Below are 17,614 nucleotides of genomic sequence, written 5' to 3'. Positions count from 1 at the left end.
CTGCAAAGAAATTTACCAGGCAGCGGTGGCGCACGTCATTAATCCCAGCAACTCAGAGGAAGAGGCAGGTGGATCTCTGAGTTTGAGGCCAGCCTGGTCTACACAGTGAGTTCCAGGACAGGACAGCCAGTGACACTTAAAGAGACCCTGTCTCAAGAAAACAAAGAAGAAAAAATGAAGAAGAAAGGGAAAAAGGAAGGAAGGAAGGCCATTTGTCCTTGGGAGCTAATAGCATGCCCTTTTTGGAGATCTATTTTAGACCTGCCCTACCCTTATACAGCCAAAACATCAAGCCTTTGGTTATATTGTCAGAGGAAACACTAGGGAGATTACATTCTGCCAAGTTATGACTTGAAAAACTCCCAGAACTCTATGGATTAAAACATTTGGTAGTGTGTGTCTAGCTTGTCTGAGGCCTTGGGTCCCATCCCCTGCATTACATAAGTCAGGCATGACCTGTAACCCTGTAGTACTTCGGAGATGGAGGCAGGAAGATCAGGCATTCAGGGTTATCCTAGGCTACATAGAGTTCAAGGCCAGCTAAGGATACAAATGAAACACAAAAGAACACAGGGAGAGTTAAGGAGATGGCTCAGTGAAATCCTGCTGCCCAAGCTTGGAGCCACAACTTCCACAGAGAAAGCCAAGGTCAGAGGCTGGAGGTGACTCCATGCTTCAGACACAGTGTTGCTATTGCAGGGGACCCAGCACCCATACGGTCCTTCACATAACTCCAGTCCCGTGGGATCCAACACCCTCTTCTGCACGCTGCAGGCACCAGGCATGTGCATGGTGCACAGTCACAGATGCAGGCTAGCTGGAAAGCTTCTGAGGAAGAATCCGCACTTTTCAGAGATGGGAACAGACTCTGGAGTCTCAATGCCGGTAATGAATTAAAAAAAAAATGACTAACACCGGGTGCGGTGGCACACACCTGTAATCCCAGCAGAGAGGGGCAGATCTCTGTGAGTTCAAGGCCAGCCTGCTCTACAAAGGGAGTCCAGGACAGTCAAAGCTGCACAGAGAAACTCTGTCTCGAAACAGTCAAAAAGACTAGCTAAGGGGTCTGGGAAAGATGGCTCAAGGTTAAGAGCTTTTGTTGCTCTTCGAAGATCCCAAGACAGTTCCCAGCACCGACAGCAGGCAGATCGGGCAGATTGCAGCTGCCTGTAACTCCAGCTCCCCCTCCTTTTTCCTTCCTCCCTCCTGCCTCCCTCTCTGTATACACTTTTCCTTTCTCTTTGCCCTCCCCTCTGTCTCCTTCTACATGGCAACCTCCCTAGCCCCATTCCTTGGGACCAGTGAACCTACCCACAATAAGCCTTCCTTTATACTTTAATTTGGTTTGAATTGGTTCCTTTCATTGGCAGAAAATACTACACAGTAAGATCTTGTCTTAAAAAAAAAAAATGAGTAATGTTAGGGACCCAACATCTGCCTTCATGTACTTTTGCCATTCATTGGAGGGCCAAATGTAATATTTCTTATAAAATTAACCTAATATTTGTACCAATGACACAGGGGCCATAGACTGCGGTAAAAACCTGCTAACTCAGCGAGGAAACTATTTTCTGAACTATGTACAAAATATCTACTTACGAACATGATTCTACAACTAAACTTGCTAGCTCTTTATAAATCTGTGTCATTCTACCGAGCTAGTGTACCTTTCTCTGGAGCTCCTCCAAACCCAAGAGGGCGCCTTGGCTCTCTTTCCTAGAATACTGTTTACCTGTGTCCTGCCAACTGCTTCATTGGTGTTCCTGCAAGCCCAGAGAGAAAACCCCTCTTTCTTGGAGGGGTTTTCCAAGGCAAAAGAGGAAGCTCTCAAAGGTCCAACTGCTATAAAATTAGTCTCTAGCTCCTCACCTATGCCCTTGGCAGACTGAACCCTGTCACCATCGTGGTAGTCGGACTACAAGCCAAGCCGGTAGGTCTGAACCTTTTCAACATTTATGATGAGGTAGCTCAAGGCCATCCAGCTGACTTTGCCTCGGGTCATAGGGCAAAGACCACAAGATCTCTCCAAAGCAACTTGCCTTAAAATAGAAACCTTTCAAATTTGTTATCATTCTTATCAATGGAGGCTTTCAGAGGCACACCCAAGTTCCATCTCTTCAGGACACAACTAAGTGCATTTGACGTCCATTTAAGCTTTTACATTTTACTAACAATTAGGTTTTCTATGTACAGTAATGAAAGATCCTGAAGCAGGGCTGAAACAAGACAGTGTCTTCTATCACGCATTGTGCTTGTGTGATGCAGTTTATGGCCTTGAACTGTCTCCTCCTTTCTCAGCCTCCCAAATAGCTGAGAAGTCAGGTGTGAAACTGTTCCCAGGCAAAGTTTTTAGACTTTTAGTATGAAATCTTGGACTGGATTTTTATTTTTCTTGAGATAGAGTCTGTTAGTATTTAGGCAGCCTGCTTCTGGGTTGCTTAGCAACCTATGATATCATGTGGTTAAGTTGCTCCTTAAAAGGATCAACCAGCCACCTTGTCGCTCTTGCTCTCTTAACTCTTTGCTCTCCTGCTCTCCCCTTTCTCTTTCTGAGCACCACCCTCCCTTCCTCTTATGTCTCGATCTCTCCTTCTCTCTTCATCTCCATCTAATAAACCCCTTTCATATAAAATCTGTGCACATCATTTCATTGGTCCTAACAATCTCCCTGTCAGAGCTGTCCTGGAACTCACTATGTTAACCAGGCTGGCCTCAAACTCAAGAGATCCACCTCCTTCTGCCTCCTGAATGCTGGGATTAAAGGCGTCTGCTACCATGCCTGGCTTAGACATTAATAAAGCTTAATGATAGTAACAGCTGCCATATTAAAAAACAAGAAAAGCACCTTGCTGAGTGCTTCACAAATAATCTCATTTGAATTCTATTATAGAATAGATAATATCATCTAATAGCCTCTTGATGTGTCTTCTATCCTAGGGTACAGATGGAGCACCTATGTTTTCAAGTGAAATTCATATTTAGACTAAATTCACTTTGGTAATGGGAGTATGGAGGTAGTAGAAGACTGGAGAGTAAAAAATGATAGCTAAAGTGAAAACTGGAAATAAGTTATTCCTCTATGGTGGAAAAGGTCTTAGAGGTTAAGTACAGCTGTATTCTAGCATTTGGGAAGTTAGTCATGAGGCAGTCTTGTGTCCATGGCAGGGTTAAGGCTAGTCTGGGAAACATATAACCTTGCCTCAAATAAAAAACAACCCCCCCCAAAAAAAAACCAACAAAAACTGAAAGGGGGAAAAAGTTCTTAAGTTGCAAACATTTGGTTTATAACCTGGAACTTTTCTGAGAATAACACATATAACAATATTTTATTGTTATTTTTTGTTGTTTGCTTTTTAAGACAGGGTTTCTCTGTGTAATAGATTCCTGGCTGTCCTGGACTTGCTCTGTAGATCTCTTGAACTCACAGAGATCTGCCTGCCTCTCTCAGCCTCCCAAGTGCTGAGATTAAAGGTGTGCACCACCATGCCTAGCTAAAAAATATTTTTTTAACAATCCATTTATTTCTCTTTCATGTGCTTTGGTATTTTGCCTTTATGTATGTCTGTGTCAGATCTTGGTGTTACACACAGTTGTGAGCTGCCATGTGGTTGCTGGGAATTGAAACTGGGTCCATCCGGAAGAGCAGTCTGTGCTCGAAACCACTGAGCCATCTCTCCAACCCCTTATGTATATATAGATATATGCATTTTTCTCTCTTCCAGAGTCCTGAGGTCCAGCGCCCTCTTCTGGCCTCCTGGGGCACCAGACACACTCGTAGTACACAGGCATACATGGAAGTAAAACACTCATACACATAAAAATTAAAACAAAAACCGACAAAGGTTTTAGTCTGTGTGTGGGCCTGATGATCTGAGTGTCTCGTCTGGATCACACAGGGTAGCAAGAGGGAACCACAGAACTGTCTGACCACATTCAACAGTGGTACATGTTAGTTTGTACATATACAAATAAGAATGTACCAAAGTAATTTCAGTACTCCGTGTAGATCATTTCTTGGTTTACATTCTATTACTTTCTGCCATATGCAGTAGATAACCCTTATTTTTTCATTTTCAGTTAGCCTTTCAGGAAACTATGATTATATGGACTTCCAACTCATTCTGTGTTGGGCTCTCAATCGATGTTTTACTCAAAGATTTCTTCTCCCCTTTATTTCTCTCTCTCTCTTTTTTTTTTTTTTTTGAACCAAGTTCTTGTCATGCAGCTCAGCCAGTTTGGAAAAAAATTTTTTAAACAAGATTATGTATAGTGTTCTTACTGCACGAATGTCTGCACGCCAGAAGAGGGCACCAGAGATCTCATTATAAATGGTTGGGAGCCACCTGTGGTTGCTGGGAACTGAACTCAGGCCCTTTAGGAGGGGCAGCCAGTGCTCTTAACCGCTGAGCCATCTCTCCAGCCCCCAGAGAACACACGTCTTACAAAATCAACTCCCCAGTTATGCTTCACGTAAGGGAAGTCTTATGAAAGCTCTCCCCACCCCGTCGCTGGCACAGGGGCATGCTCTCCTACTACGCCTACCGTTTCATTTCTGTAACTCACTTTATCACACTGTTCGAGCGCTTCTTGGGTGGCGTGTGAACTCTGGGAATGCAGTGACTGCTTTTCCTAATTCAGTTATATCCCTCTTACACAGTACGTTTCTGATCAACATTCCTTATAGGATGATGAGAACGGCTTCGAGTTTCAGCCCAAAGCTAAGGCGCTGTAGGGACCAGCGATTCTCAACCTGTTGGTCCCGACCCCTAAGGGGAAAGTCAACCCTTGAGACCGTCGGAAAAGATACATACGATTCCTAACAGTAGCAAAGTTACAGTTATGAAATCGCAACGAAAATTTAATGATGGGGGGGGGAGTCACCATAACACGAGGGACGATGTTAGAGGGTTGCAGCATTAGGAAGGTTGAGAACCCTCTAGATTTTAGATGGTTACGTTCTTCTCTGGTTTGGAGCCCCGCAGCAGGGAGGAGACCCATTCGAAAGCCCCGAGTTTCCCAGCCCACAGGATCGCCGTCCACACCGCGAGGAGTCCGTCCCACGGGTCGGAGGACGGCGGCTGCTCCCGCCAGGGAAGCTCGGGGACGCCCCGCGGACCTCGGCAGGCAGCGGGCCCGGGCTGGCCCCGGCCCCGAGGAGCGCACGGCACTGGCTGCGGCTCCAGCGCGCCAAGCCGTTAGCGCCGCCCCCTGCGGCCGGCTCCACCCACCGCCGCCGGCCCCTGGCCCCGGCCGCCGGGTGCGCGGCGCGCTCCCAGACCCCGCCTCCCGGCGAGGGCGCGCTCCCCGCGTCGCTGGGCTCCAGGCGGTTCCGTTAGCGGCGGGAGCGAAAACCGTCCCTGGCGTCCCCGCCTCCGCGACTAACGCTCTCCTCCCTACTCCCCCTGCGACCACCCCGCAGCCCGCTACGGAGGCCCCCGAAGTACAAACGTCCCCCGGGCCCCCTGCCCTCCCGAAGCCTGCGCCTCATCCAGCCCCGCGGGCCCCGACGCCCTGGGCTCGTCCTTGGCTTTCTGTTTTTGCTTTTAGTCGGGAATTCGCGCCGGTGAGTTCCTTGGGGCGGCAGAAACTTCGGCCTCTTCGCGGAAGTGGAGGGCGCTCCTCTTCCTCCCCCGCTGCCGCCCAGGCCTCCCGCATTCCTTCCCTCCCGCCTCGCCGGATAGTGGCGGGCGGGGGAGGAGGAAGCCAGGGCGCCTGCGCGGGGAGGCCGCTTTCCATCCGGGTCCCTGTCCGTGCGGTGCAGCAGGTCGGTAGGCGGGAAATGGCGACTGGCTGAAGGAGCTCGTTCTGTTGCTGCTGAGGGATAAGCGGGAAAGACACCACCTATTGCGCAGTCGGGACCATCGCCGGGGCCCGAGGACACTTTTCTGTCGTCACAGTGAAGGTAATTCCCCTGGTCCGGACGCTGCCGTTGCGCCCCAGCTCAGCCGTCTTCCAGGGCCGTCTGCCGGGATCTCCTCCCCTTCTCAAGCCGAGCCTTCAGCGGTTCCAGCGCGTCTGTAGGCATGCACTGTTGGCGCCTTGTACGTCCACTGTGTGGAAGCCGCCCTGGCCTGGACTTTCCCCTGGGAACGGAAAGGGAGCTCACTTCCCGCCAGCTTCACCTCTTAGGCTGCGGCCTGTGTTGTGATTTCTGGGGTTAGATTTCACTTTGCTATCCACCCCCAACCCCAGCTCACGTTCCTAGTCTCTGACCCCTTGGTCCTTATGGCTAATTAAGCTAGGTTGCCTTTTCAGAGCTTCTTGTGGGCCCACGTAATGTTTTCGGTATTTCATTCTTGTAGGGTGTTTTAGGGGGGCGTTGCTCTAGTTGAGCTTTTACAAACATCCTTTGAGAATCTGGAAAGAGGTTCCAGGAACTTCTGTTCGTCTTCTGCACTGGTAAAATGTTGAGTTGACATTACTATTTAAAAATACGGAGTGGTGATAAAAGCCTTATTTTTGGCTTCTGATTTCCATAGTGGCCAGTTATGGGTGATTCTTAATTATACTTAACATGCTGTTTACTTTAGGTGTGTCTGTATGAGTTTACTTTTGCATTCTTGACCAGGATTCAGTGATAAATAGTTGCATAAATAAATTGTGTTTATTTACTTCTCACCCTAGTGGTAGCTGAATGTGTGAATGATGTTAAGCACTTGAAGAGTACCTCAGGGAAACCTACAGAAATGACTGCTGGGGAAGTACCCTAAGCTCCTTAGATGAATATACTTAGATGTTACTCCAAGGCAGGAATTTAGCTTTCTCATGCTTCTGAGGCAGTACCAAGATTACTGTACATCGGTGTACAAATTAGTGACTTCAATTATGCTTATCTGCATAATTTTTAGATTGTAGATTGCTTATTATTTCGATTCATCAAATGCCAAGTTACACATTGCTGTTTGTGGTCCAGCAGTTCTCTTTATAAACGCAGTGAAATGGCATTCTGAAGCTAAATTTTACTCACTCCAGTTTTTTCTTAATGTAAAGAGGGCCTCAGTTTTTTCGATGCTTTGGTCGTGTCGAATTTGGGGCATTAAAGGTGTTTTCCGCCTCGAATTAAGATTAAGATTAAAACATGTTTTATATTACATATCCGTTAATGTTTATCATTCAGTAGCTTTCTGCCCCTTAGGTCCAGCCTAGAGTACTTAACTTGCTGTTCAGTAATAAGCAGGCACATGGAAACATCATTATAGTTTTTATTTGAAAGACTTAGCCCAAGGTCATAAAGAAAGTCAAAGTAAAATGTAGCTCTTATATGAAGTAGTCTTTGGAGTGAACTAGGCCTCACTGCTTTTATAGGATCGCTTGATTTAGGGGTTGGGTAGTGAAAGTATGGACATAACTAGATTCTTGTTGAATTGATTTATTTTAAAATGGGACCAGTTATGTTACTCAGAAAGATTAGGATAAATTATGTGTCAAGTGCAGGGTTTGTCTTTATTTTAACAATGTTTTGGGGTAGTTTTTTGATAAAATTTAGTTTATAGGTAGCAGAATCAGCATTGTAGACTGTCTCCAGGGTTTTCCCAAGTTAGTTACTAACTACATTCGATCTGAGCAACATTTTTTTTTGTTTTGTTTTGTATACTTTTGTTTTTTGAGAGATGATTTCTCTGTGTGACAGCCTTGGCTGTCCTGGAAGGCCCTTTTAGGCCAGGGCTGCCCTTGAACTCCCAGAGATCCACCTGCCTCTGTCTCTGGAGTGCTGGGATTAAAGGCAGGTGTCATTGCTGCCTGGCTAGTCTTAACACTCTTGTCTGAGTGGTGGGAGAGGGTGTGGGAGTTGCCAAGTGGTGCAGTCTTAACTTACGTGTACTGTAGCAATAAGAGGGTTGTGTCGGAACAACAAATAGGATGGTATGTTTTAGAACATTCTGCTGTACCCAGTGCTAGTGCCTTACAGACCTTTCATTTGAGCTGGTGGTATTTTCCCCCTCAACTGTTAAGTTTTATCTTTTCCAGACTAACCTCACATATTCCACTGTTGTTATTTTTGGTCAGATGGCTTCTTCATGGGATGATTTTAACAAAATCTGGTTGGCTGTGTAGCTCAGTTGGTAAAGTCTTGCCCAGCATGCAGGAAGCCCTGTGTTGTGTAACCTAAATCTCCAACACCACATATTCTGGTTATGGTGGTTTTTGCCTGTAATCTCAGGGAGATGGAAGCAGAAAAATCCGAAGTTCAAAGTCATCTTTAGCCATGTTACAGGTTGGAGGCCCTGCCTCTAAAAGAAACTTGGACCTGTTTGGAAAGGACATAGTAGACAGACTTACGATTGTAGAATCATCAGTTGATTGATAAAGTAGTATTAAGTTGTCTTAGTTAAACCCTGTGTGGTGGCCCACACCCTTAATCTCAGCACTCAGGAAGGCAGAGTCGGGCGGATTGATGTGAGTTTGAGGCCAGTCTGGTCTACAAAGTCCAGGACAGCCAAGGCTACACAGAAAAACCCTGTCTCGAGGGGGAAAAAGTGTTTAAAAAAAAAAAAAAGTTATGTTAGTTAACTATGCTTTTGGTTGATAAATCAAAAATATATAAAGAACGTAGTGGCCTGTGAGAATTTGAAAAAGGCAGCATCTCATTTATTTTTAATTTATCAAGTTTTCATGAAAATGTAAGGGAAGAAAGACACTTTAAGATACATATTAAAGGTCTGAAGAGGACCTTATGTATGATACGCTCCTAAGGAATTTTTATTAGCAGGTTAAAGTTGCCAGGCAGCAGGGGATCACTTAAGCTACATTGAGAATGAGGTTGTTTATTTGCTTGTTTGTTAGTGAGACAGGGTCTGGCTGTATAGCCTAAGCTTATTCAAACTCCAAATCCTTCTGCCTCACAGGAGTGCTGAGTGCTGGGACTACAGGTGAGTGCCACTATGTCCCAGAGTTAAGCTACTTAAAAGGCATGAAACTTGCTAGAAAGAACAATTTCAGCTTCAGTTTTTACTTACTTACCCTGACATCCTTATGCCCTTACCTAAGCCAGATGTATTCACTAATGTTTGTACGAGTGCATACTTTTTTTGTGTCCCTTAAGTCCGGCCAGGTGCCTCTGCCGTCTGAGTCCTGGGACAAAAGGTGTACATCACCACAGCTATTGAGTACATGCATTTTAAATTTGAACTGTATTAAATTGTTATTGAACCTACCTTACAAATAGGTAGACCTACGTGGTTGAGATTTTCTTGAGAAGTGCCATGCTTGACTTCATTTCTATATACTTGACTTTATTTATATATACTCAGTCTTATGGAATTCTTCCAGAAATGCATTGTTTAAAATTATAAATTTAGCTGGTTGTTGGGCATCCACCTGTAATCCCAATTCTTGGGAGAAAGAGGCAGGTTGATTTCTTTGAGTTTGAGGCCAGCCTAGACTATATAGCAAGTTCTAGGACAGCCAGGGCTACATAAAGAGACCCTGTCTCAAAACAAATTACAAATTCTTAGATAAACATCGTTGTATTTTACTCATAAGTGTAGATTAGCCTGTTAAACTACATGTAAGTGAGGGTTCAGAGACAGTGGAATTGAGGAAAGTTAAATTTCCTTTCTCTTTTATTTTTTCTCTTTTACTGACACAGCTCTGGCCTGGAACTTGCTCTGTAGTGCAGGCTGGCCTCAAACTCAGAGATCTGTCTGCCTCTGCCTCCAACGTGCTGGGGTTAAAGGTGTATGCCACTACTGCCTGTCAAGGAAAGTTATTTTATATTCTTGCTGTGACTGGGAGATGTGTGGACTAGATAAGTGTTGTGTAGGTAAGATAAGCATGATGAAAGTTTAATTTACATAATGAGAATCTTGGGCCTTTAGGTGTCTTTTGCTATTTATGTGAACCCAGCACTAAGGAATGGTGAGATTTAAATGTTGCCTCAAGAAAAGACTTAATAGGCTTCTTTTGTTTTGTGGCAGGGCAGACAGGCTTTGAGTCTTTATGTAGCAGGGTCTGGTCTTGAACCTCTTTCTGATCCTTCTGCCTCTACTCAGATTAGATTGCAAGCATAAACCACCGTGTCCATGACAAATAAAATTTTGACTTGAAAATCACAGTAGGATAGCTCTCTATCGTCAGATCCTGTATTTCCTACTGGTAGACTGAAAGAAGGGGAGATGCAACATTGCTAACATTACTAACAGTGCTTTGAATTGGAGCAGTCGGGCTTTCGTGATGGCTGCAGTAAGTTGTAGGACAAGGACTTTTCTTATTTTAAAGATAACATAAAACAGTGTATGCTAGAAGGTAGGACTTGAATACTTTAGAAATAATTGGCTTTACACTTTATTAGTAGCTATTTGTATAGGTTCTCACTGTCTCTCTAAACAGACTTTTTGTCTTCTTTTTTTTAATTTTTATTAGGTGGTAGAGAAGTCTACTTTCTTTGAATTTCTTTAGTGACTTGGAGAAGTAGGGGAGAGAAAATGGCCAGATCTAACAGCAGAACATTGATTTCAGTTTAGGTATACTAAAATATAGACTACTTTTAGCTTTTTCTTTTTTTTTTTTTCCAAGGGTTTTTCTGTGTAATCTTGGCTGCCCTGGACTCTCTTTGTAGACCAGGCTGGCCTTGAACTCAGATACCTGAGTTCACCCTGCCTCGGCCTCAGGAATGCTGGTATTAAAGGCATTCACCACCATTCCTGGCTCAAGCTTTTTCTTTCATGGATGTGTTAATATATATTTAGGAGTCGTGTGATTTTTAAGATAGAGGATGAGTTCATCATAGAATTTTAAGTTTAGCAGAGAACAAATTTTTAATTCTTCCAAGCTAAATTCATTGTTTTAGAACTGAGATTTTTTAATTAAAGCTTTAGTAAAATTCATTTACTGTGTGTTATGTGCACATGTAGCATGCAGTAGTGCACATGCTGTCAGTGGTTGTCAGGGGGCAGTGGGGAAAGATCAGGTCTTGTCTTTCACCGTGTGGATGCCAGGGATCTAACTCATGTTTTCAGGCTTGGTGGGAAGCGCCTTCACCTGCTGAACCTCTGCCAGCCCAGTTCTGAAAACTTTTAAATGTGTAGTAAGTGGATTTTGGCTTGGTTTGGTTTTTTTGAGATAGGGTTACTCTGTGTAGCCCTGGCTCTCTTGGAACTTGCTCTGTAGACCAGGGTGGCCTGATAGAGATCCGCCTGCCTCTGCCACCCAAGTGCCGGGAGTAAAGGCATGCACCACCTTGCCCGGCTGTAGTAGACGCTTAATCAAAGTGTATAGGATGGCTTTTGAAAGAATCAAAGATGGAAACAGGCTGGACCAATGACTCATCTTTCACTTTGATTTAGTATGTATGTATGTGTAATGTATGTTTTGAGACAGGATCTCACTCTAGAGCCCAGGTTGGCCTCAAACTTGTAGTGACCTTCTTCTCAGTGCTAAGATTATAATGATCACCTTTACAGCTCAGCCCTTTACAAAGAGGTAAAATTTGTATGTGGTAAAAAGCAGTGATGCACCGCTTGGATTTGGGGGTTGAACTCAGGCTGTCAGGCTTGGTGACAAGCATCCATACCCAGGAAGTCATCTTACTGGCACAGTGTTTCCTCTGTGACAGGGCTAAACAGGGCCTTGCACACTAAGGCAACTAGTTACTTTACCATGAATCTGTACTTACTCAGATAGTCTTTATAATAGACAATCATGGCTAGTCTTTTTTTTTTTTTGCCTTTAAAGCTTTATTTGTAATTTTTTTTAGAGGTTTCTTTATTGTCTGCCCTTATTTCCCAATGTATAATTTGTCATTGTAACACTACTGTCATTCATTCAGCAAACATACTTGTTTAAAAGAAGGTGTATTAGGTAGTCTTGGTAATTTTCTGACAGCCCTTCATATCAGTGGATCATTTCTCTTTAGTTTAATAGAAATTAGTTCACTGAAAACCTGTGACAAATTTTCAACTGATTTTATACTTGTACCATTACTGTGAATTTCTGAGTTTAAGGAGCCACGTAGATAAAGGCCAGGCCTCTACTTGTACCATCATTGTAATGTGGTAACCCAAGATGATTTACGATTGTAATTGTCTGCCTCACAAACTGCTTGGGGGCCGTGAGGGTAAGGGTGTGTGCTGCCAAGCCTGACCACCTGAGTTTGAGCTGGTGAGCCCACTGGTGGAAGAATGATTCCTGAAAGCTGTCTTCTGATCCCCTCAGTGTGCAGTGCATGAAGTGACACACAGAATGATGATAAATAAAATTTTAAAATAACTATAATCTCGGTAGATATCAGAAACTTTGTGATAAAGGAAACTTTTCTTTGTTAATTGGCCCCCATTTTGTAAGCAAACATTCTTTGTTTGTGGTTGGTTAGTTTTGTTTTGTTTTTTCTTTCTCTTCAAGACAGTTTCTCTGTGTAGCCTTGGCTGTCCTGGACTTGCTTTGTAGACCTGGCTGGCCTTGAACTCAGGAGATCTGCCTGCCTCTGCTTCCCAGAGTGCTGGGATTAAAGGCGTACACAGCTACTCCTGGCTGTAACCAAACATTCTTACAGTACCGATTGTATCAAAGATAGGATTTTTTCATTATCTGATCTGTTTGAGAAAAATGTGGTTAAGTTCACCAAAGGCTGAGTTGTGGTGTCCCACGTTCCTAAAGTTACAGATTAGATCACTGCCTTCAAGGGGTTTTAGTTCTTTTGCTGTGCATGGTCCTAGCCATCTAGACTCACTCTTGTCAAGTGCGATTGAATCTATTGAAGCAGGTTATTTTAGTGTAATTTGGTAAGAGCTAAGGGAAAGATGACCTCAGGGTTTACAGAAGTTTATGAGTGTGGAGGTGGTTTTTACTGCTTATGACACTTGGGCTGAAGTTTAAACAGTGAGGATAACTAGATAATTAGTTGAAATAATACTTTGGTAAAGAGGACAGAAACGTAGCAGAGTGTCTGTAGCTATGATTACTGCAGTACAGAGGATGACAGCAAAATAACAATGAAGAAAGACTGCACCTTTTCTGGGGGAGGTAATACAAGTGGATTGCTGGTGCTGATCATGGGCTCCAGGCTCTGTTAAACCCTGTCTCAGTAAGGTGGAGAGAGACTGAGGAACAGAACTGCTGTCCACCTTTGTTCTCTACACACGTATATCAGCACACACGAACCCTTCCATGTGTTTGCAGCCCGTAGGTGCACACACCGAGAGTAGGGTGATACATTTGCCAGTGAGTTTAGTTTTTATTGGAAAGCAGTCGATGAGAAACCTGCTAAAAGGAATAGGCAAAATTGGGAAGTTCAGAGGGTAGATTTAAAGGGAAAGACTGAAAATTAATTTTAGATGTTAAAAACCAGAATTTGATAATTGGCTATAGGAACTAAGGGTAAGGTGTCCCAGCTAGGGTCAGTGGAGTTTAGGTTTCTTGGTTAGTTGGTTACATGGATGACTGTAGGAGAAAAAATACAACAGGAAGAAGCTATTTTGGGATGGGATGAGAAAAACGAATTCAGTTTTGCATAAGTTGAATTTGAGGTGGCTAAATGTAAGTCTGAATTTTAGATGGTAGCTTAGAAAATCTAGCAGATTTAATGTTGTGGTTGATGGTGAACCTTTGGGAGTTTTCTACCAGCACCAACATCCTTCCCCTATAATCTATTTACCTGGGCAGCAGGTAACTACTAAACAAACTTATTGCCCAATGTTTAGATTTCTGGGCAGCCAACTTTTCCTAATCCTAAATGAGATCTGGTTTGAATATTGGAAAAAAAGATGTTTTTATGTCTCAAGTTCTTGAACTATTCTCATTTTTTTTTTATCATTTTCATTCATTACTACTAGGTTTATTTATTAAGCATGATCATTTCCCAGTCTTCTGTTTTTTTATTTTTTATATAAAGATTTATTTATTTGAGTGCTCTATTTGCTTGTACATTTGCATGCCAAAGGAGGGCATCAGATGCCAGTATAGATGGTTGTGAGCCACCATGTAGTTTGTTGGGAATTGAACTCAGGACCTCTGGAAGAGCAGACAGTGCTCTTAACCACTGAGCCATCTCTCCAGACCCAGTCTTCAGGTTTTTTTTAGTGTTATATTTTTAAATTTTTTTAAAAAATTGTATTTAAGTGTTACTGTTTTATGGAGAAAAAAATTATGGATGGATATAGAGATGGCTCAGTGGTTAGTGTTACTGCTCTTTTAGAAGACCTATGTTCAGTTCCCAGCACCCTCCTTAAGCAGGTCACAAAGTGCTCGTAACTCATGTTCCAGGAGATCTGACATCTTCTTCCCTTACATACACATATGCAGGCAAAACACTTATATACATAAAATATCTTACGAATCTATCTGGGCCTTGTATTTTACATATAGTTTTTCCTGTATGCTCAACTTTAAATATGAGGTTAATCAGCCTTTTTATCATTGTATAAGACTTTGGTGATTTTTGTTGTTTGAACAGAGACAAATTTTGTTATGTCTCAGGCTGGCTTCCTACCTTGGCCTTCTGAGTGCTGGGATTTCAGCTGTTTGCCACACTTATCCCTTGCTTGTGACTCATCTTGAAAAATTTGGCCCTTTCATCTGAATAGGTGGATGTAAAGATGTTTGGAATTTGCTAGAATTCTTTCTTAGTCCATGGGTTCTGTTATTTTCAAGTTTTCATTCCCAATATTGGCAAATTGTATTCTTTTTCTTATTCTTGCCAGAAGTTTATCAGTTTACTGGTTTGTTCTTAAAAGGTTAACTTCTGGTTTATTTCCCCTCCATTTTATAGTTCTAGAGACAGCCTAGACCTTAGGAAATTAAGTCAGTGTTCTGCCCCTTAGCAGAACCCTTATCCCTAAGCCTCAGTTTTTCCATTCTGTGGAATTTAACATTTGCTTGCATTTGCTGCATGTGTACTTGTGTGCGTGTTGGGGGAGCAGGCCACAGCACGTGTTGAGGTCAGAGGACAACTTCATGGAGTCATTTCTTTCCTTCCACCCATATGTGAGTTCTGGGGCTTGAACTCAGGGTGCCAGGCTTGTGTGGCAAGTGCTTTTTATTCACTGAGCCATCTTGCCAGCTCTTGGAATATTTTACTGAATGTTGAATATTATAAATAGAAAGTAAATACTGGTAGAGTATATATGGAAAATTGGATTCTTGGAGTTGTATGTGAAGGTGTTTGGGTTAGCTGGTATTTTTGTTGTTGTTGTTTTGTTTTTGCAGAGGGTACCTTTGTGCACCATTGACAAGTTTCCTTGTTACTTTTGCTCAGAATCTAGCTGGAATGGGAAAGTTTCTGCTTTCTGGTCAACTCTTGGATTTTGGGTATTCTTTCTATCTGTGTTACCAGCTTGTGCATGCTATCCTAGTGGCACTTAGGAGCATCTTCCATCCTCTTTCATCTTTAATGACAGCTTCTCTTGCACCTTGGGGTTCATTGGACTTGCTGCCCCTCCAGAGCCTTCACAATTTTGTACCTTAGTGGAGCAAATCTGCTTTGGACCCTTTGTTTCCCACAGTAGAGTTGCTTCAGTGTATAGACATGTAATTTATGCTCATGTTAACCCATGTTCATCCAGTTTATTAAAAATTTTAGGGACTGGTGAAATGGCTTAATGGTCAAGACCATTTGTTGCTCTTGCGAAGGACCTGGGTTTGGTTCCCAGCACCCATGTGATGACTCAACCATCCATAACTCCATTTCTAGGGAATCCAAACTTTGGCACCGGACACACATGTAGTACACATACATACATGAAGGCAAAACACTTATACACATAAAATTAATAAGTCTAAAGAAAAATAAAAAGGCCAGGCATGGTGGCACATGCCAGTAATCCCAGTACTCAGGGAGGCAGAAGCAGGTGGATCGCTGTGAGTTCGAGGCCAGCCTGGTCTACAAAGTGAGTCCAGAGCAGCCAAGGATACACAGAGAAACCCTGTCTAGAAAAACAAAACAAACATTTGAAATCCTAAATAATTTTATGTATTTCTGTTTTTTAAACATTTAAAAAACTGTTATTAAAAACTTACAAATAAAAGATTAGTTCTCATATGAACAAAGCAATTTTAGATTAATTTTTAAATGTTTTTATAGCATAATTATTTCATTTGTTCTACCACAGCAGAACCCATGTTTGTAACCTGTCTCTCCTAAAAAGGGTTTATCTTTTCTTGGATTTGAGATTGATTAGTTACTTCAAGTCCTTAGTACTCTGTTGATGTCAAGAAAGTTTTAATTCTCTTGTGATTCATAGTTTTCTATAGTTGTTAGTGTTATGCTGGAGCAGTTTAATTATTACCAGCTTTCTGTAGGTGAGGCAGAACTCAGTTATAGCAGAATTGGTAATAGCCTCTTTTGTGGGATTACAGCTTTAATTCTGACTTTTCCCCCTACCTTGAAATTGTCTTCTGATTTAGATTAAGGAAAGGGTTCCTGTTTGCCAGATTGATAAGAAGGAAAACAATGCCTCTTTTGGCTTGGATTGCATTTTCCTCTTAAGGCAAACTCCTGTAATCCTAGCACTCTTGAGAGGCAGAGGCAGGCAGATCTCTGTGAGTTCAAGGCCAGCCTGGTCTACATACTGAGTCCAGGACAGTCAAAACTACATACAGAAACCCTGTCTCGAAAGACAAAACAAACAAAGGAAAAAGGAACCTTAAAGCTCTGTTACTCTATGACTCTGTAGAACAGACTGGCCTCAGAGCTGCCTCTAGAGTTCCAGAGTGCTGGGGTTAAAGAGGTATTGGCCACCTTGTCTGGTGCTGATGTTTCTTTTTCAGTCCAGTCATTTTTTGGTCTCTGATGAGGTTTCTTTATATATTCTGGATATCATTTCCTTAAAGTGAATGATTTGTACATATTTTCTTCATACATATGCACATGTGCATGCCATGGTAGGAATGTGGAGGTCAGAAGACAGTTTATGGGACTCTAATCTCTCACCATGTGGGTCCTGAGGATTGAACTCAGACAGTAAGTATCTTTATACATTTACCCAAGGGCACCTTGCCAGCCCTTAGGTTGCTTTTTCAGTTTGTACATAGGGTTCTTGGTACACAAATAATATTTAATTTTGATGTCTTGATTTATCCGATTTGTTTTTGTTTTGTTTTGTTTTGTTTTGTTTTGTTTTGTTTTGTTTTGTTTTGAGATAGGCTCTTATTAGCCCAGGCTGGCTTCCTGCTCACAGAGCTACCTGCCTCTGCCTCCTGATACTGAGATTAAAAGTGTTGTAAACATGGCCAGGTCATCAGGCTTTTGAGGAGGCAAGGGCTTTTATTTCCCAGGCCAGCTTTCAAGTTTCTCTACCCCCAGATTCTGAATTTCAACAGTTTCTTTTTCCTTTCTAAAAATATATTTTGAATGTATGTTTCTACATGTGCCTTTTAACACCATGTTTGTACTTGGAGAGGCCTGAAGAGGCCATCAGATTTCCTGGAGTCACAGGTAGTTGTCTGGGACTCAAACCTGAGTTCTCTAGAAGAGCAACAGAGCAACAGGTGCCCTTAACTGCTGAGACAGCTCTCTAATATTTGTATGTGTTGCTGAAGGCAGAGCCTGGGACCTCTCATATTTCTAGCAGTGATCCACATCTCAGCACATAAGTCGAGTTTTATTATGTGTAATAAGACTGAATTCTTTTCTTTTTTTTTTTTTTGCAAAGATTTATTATTTATTATGGATAGTGTTCTT

The 17,614-nt window shown here is 42.7% G+C and overlaps 1 protein-coding gene across 2 annotated transcripts in view; it reads left to right on the top strand.

Moving 5' to 3' along the window:
* The first annotated feature begins 5,737 nt into the window (after positions 1-5,737).
* Ctdspl2 (CTD small phosphatase like 2) overlaps positions 5,738-17,614 on the top strand; it is a 54,206-nt gene continuing 42,329 nt past the window's right edge. The window contains exon 1 of one of the 2 annotated variants that reach the window (XM_060371803.1): positions 5,738-5,902. The gene's annotated coding sequence lies outside the window, so the exon portion shown is untranslated. The remainder of the gene's footprint in view (positions 5,903-17,614) is intronic. The other variant, XM_021649007.2, reaches the window with a different exon arrangement.

This window comes from Meriones unguiculatus, chromosome 18 (assembly GCF_030254825.1).
Source record: "Meriones unguiculatus strain TT.TT164.6M chromosome 18, Bangor_MerUng_6.1, whole genome shotgun sequence".
Classification (NCBI taxonomy): domain Eukaryota; kingdom Metazoa; phylum Chordata; class Mammalia; order Rodentia; family Muridae; genus Meriones; species Meriones unguiculatus.
This window is presented reverse-complemented; position numbering and strand designations above follow the sequence as displayed.